The 3,664-nt window shown below is 41.4% G+C and overlaps 1 pseudogene; it reads left to right on the top strand.

Moving 5' to 3' along the window:
• The first annotated feature begins 353 nt into the window (after window positions 1–353).
• Window positions 354–1,135, top strand: LOC122750173 (annotated as a pseudogene).
• Window positions 1,136–3,664: the final 2,529 nt, after the last annotated feature.

The raw sequence follows: 3,664 nt of genomic DNA, 5'->3' as shown, positions 1-3,664 counted from the left end.
ATTTTATGATAATTTATAACTGGAATTATGCCTGCATATGAACTGCTAAAGTGATAAATAATTCACAAAACATATAGACCCGGAGTCTGACATTATCTAAAGAATTCAAATTGTACCTAATGAGTAAATAAATAAAATTTCCCTCCCCACATGTGATGTATTTGTTTAGATCTATTATTTTTCTTTCCCTGGAGCTGTTCTTGCCAGCGTTCTATAGTATTGGTCTGTATTTTCTGGAGTACATACTAGTAATGAAGAAGATCCAAAATTTATTGTCAGCATATATTAAGAATTATATTCTTGGGCTCCAAAGGCTGTCAATTGGTGAGCACTCTCCTCTTGGGACAAAGACCATGGCCACCATCAATGAGCTGCCTGAGAATGTCCTCCTGGAGTTGTTCTTCCTGATGTCAGCCAGGAGTTGCTGAGGCACTGTTGGCTGGTCTGTAGCCTCTGGAAGGACCTCCTTGACCCGGTGTCCCTGTGAAAATGCAAGTTCCAGTGAGAGGGTTTCATCTCCAAGAACTGGGACCAGCCAGTAGCTGACTGGAGGAAGGACGTCTACTTCCTCTGCAGCCTCCAGAAGAAACTAATCCTCAACCCCTGTGGTAAGAAGGGGTTTACATTTTGGACAATTGACCTGAATGAAGGACATTATTGGAAAGTACAAGACAAACCTAGAGCCCACAAGAGTTTCCAGACCCCCAAGTCAAAAAAAAGTTTTGTCACATCCTATAGCAAGAGTCTTAAGTATCAGCTGGTGAATGTGAAAGCCAAGGAATATTGGAAAGAACTGATGGACACAATGAAGTTGGACATTGTTATCAAGGCCTGGTTTGCTGCCTGATATGACTGTGCCTGCCGCTACCAGATCTGTGTGCAATTGCTATCAGCTGACTTCATTGTCCTGGATATATTCAAGCCCTCACCAGTGGAGATCGAGCAATGAAGCGGCTGCGATTGGAAAGAGGTCTCCCACACATTCTCCAACTATCCCCCAGGAATTTGTCCCATCCACTTCCAGGATGGTGTCAGGGACACTCAGTTCTGGGCCAGGTGGTATGGCTCTAGAATCACCGATAGAAGCATCACCATCAGTCCTGAGGTTGCCAGGAAACCCAATCATGCAGAATAAGCAGGCAGATGCAACAACTAGATCCAGATTCAGATGGAACTAATGGTTTCAATATCTTCCTACTTTTAACAGCTTTGGGTTTCAATAAACACCCCTCTAAATTACTCCCACCACTACCATCAGTTGAATTCATGCGCTGATGAATGAAACTAAAGGAAATCACAAAACCAGGCTGACTGAGCCACTACACATGTATGTTCTTATTTTTTTTACATCTGGAAACTGACCACAGCAAATAATTATAAGAATATGTGCAATAACAGCTAGCATTCATATAGTTTTTCTTTTAATTGCAAAGTGCTAGACCTGAGTTCAAAGATGGCCTCAGACACTTGACACTTACTAGCTGTTTGACCCTGGGCAAGTCACTTAACCCTCATTGCCCCACAAAAAAAAGATAAAAATTGCAAAGTGCTTTAGAAATATCTCATTTGATCTTTGTGCTATTCTTATTCCCATTTGACAGATAAGGAAACTGAGGCAGACAGGTTGGTTGGCTTTCCTGGGGTCACAGAACTAGTGAGTGTCTCAGGCTGACTTTGACTTCAGTTTCTCCTAATTTCAGGTCCAACACTCTTTTCACTGTCTCACCTAGCTGCTTCTTTGCATCCCACTATCCCATTATGGTCTCAAATAAAGATGTGACCCTTCTCTTAACATAGCCAACCCCTCCTTAAGAAGCACTCAGTTCGGGGGCAGCTAGGTGGCACAGTGGATAAAGCACCGGCCCTGGATTCAGGAGTACCTGAGTTCAAATCCAGCCTCAGACACTTGACACTTGCTAGCTGTGTGACCCTGGGCAAGTCACTTAACCCCCATTGCCCCACCAAAAAAAAAAAAAAAAGAATCTCTCACTTCATCCTATGTTTTTTTTTTTTTTTTAAATCAGGGCAATGCAATTTAAGTGAATTTCCCAGTCACACAGCTAGTGTGTCAAGTGTCTGAGGCCAGATTTGAACTCAGATCCTTCTGAATCTAGGGCTAGTGTTTTATCCAGTGCACCACCTAACTACCCCACCCCCACCCCCATACTATCCTCTTCTATAGTGATCATCCTTTTTCTCTCCTCTTCATGGATAAACTTGAGAAAGCCATCCACACTTAGTGCCTTCTCTCACTTTGTTCCAAATTGCTAGTAGTCTGGCCTGACCTCATCATTTAAATGAAACTGCCCTCTCTAAAGTGAACAGTGATCTCTTGAACTCCATATCTAATTGCCTCTTCTCAGTCCTCATCTTTCTTGATGTCTCTGCATTATTTGGTGCTGCTAGTTACTTCTCCTGGACACTCTTTAGGCTTTCATTTTTAGAATGTTGCTCTCTCCTAACTCTCCTCCTGTCTGACCACTCCCCAACCTTCTCTGCTGGGTTTACAAGGTCACTCACCTTGGGTGCCCCCAGTGGCTATGTTCTGGGCTCTCTTCTCTTTCCCTCTTTGATTTCATCATTTATCATGGCCTAAATTATCTTATCTATGTAAATGACTCCCATATCTATTTACCCAGCAGTGGTCATGGTAATTATCTTAAATTCCAGTACCACATCATCAACCAGAATGTCCATTGGGTATGTCAAGCTCAGCACATCCCAAACCAAACCCATTGACTTTCCCCCAAACCCTCCCCTCTTCATAACTTTCTCATTACTGTCAAAGTCACCAACATCTTCCCTCTTACACAGGCTCCCAAAGATGGTGTCCTCCTCAAGTCTTTACTTCCTACATCTAAAATTGCACTGATTCTTGCATGCCCCCCTCACCACTTAAACAGACATTAATTAAAATACAAGTCATTTCCCATTTGACAAATGACCAAAAGATTTGAACAGGCAGTTTTCAGACAAAGAAATCAAAGCTTTCTATAGTCATATTAAAATGCTCTAGATCTTTATTGATTAGAGAAATCCAAATTAAAACAACTCTGACATATCACCTCACACCTATTAGAATGAAAATTGTAGCAAAGAAGGAAAATATTGGATGTTGGACGGGATGTAGGAAACCAGGATGCTAATCCATTGTTGGTGGAGTTGTGAAAAGATACAACCATTCTGGAAGGCAATTTGGAACTGTGCCCAAAGGGCTATCAAATTGCATACCCTTTGATCCAGCAATACCACTACTAGGTTTATATCCCAAAGACATCCCCAGAAAGGGAACAAAGACCTATTTGTACAAAAATATTTCTAGCAGCTCTTTTTGTGGTGAATAAGAATTGGAGATCAAAGGAATGCTCATTAATTGGGGAATGCCTAAACAAGCTGTGGTAAAGGATTGTGATAGCATATTATTGTGCTATAAGAAAGGACGACCAGTATGATTTCAGAAAGGCCTAGAAAGACTTACATGGACTAATGTATAGTGAAGCGATTAGAACCCGGAGAACAGTGTGCACAGTGACAGCAAAATTGTTTGATAAAGAACTGTGAATGACTTAACAATGATCAAAGGATCATTTTCCTCCAAGGAAAAAACTGAAATTGATTGGACACAGACTGAAGCATGCTATTTTTCTCTCTCTTTCATTTTTTA

Source organism: Dromiciops gliroides, chromosome 3 (genome assembly GCF_019393635.1).
Source record: "Dromiciops gliroides isolate mDroGli1 chromosome 3, mDroGli1.pri, whole genome shotgun sequence".
NCBI classification, from domain to species: domain Eukaryota; kingdom Metazoa; phylum Chordata; class Mammalia; order Microbiotheria; family Microbiotheriidae; genus Dromiciops; species Dromiciops gliroides.
This window is presented reverse-complemented; position numbering and strand designations above follow the sequence as displayed.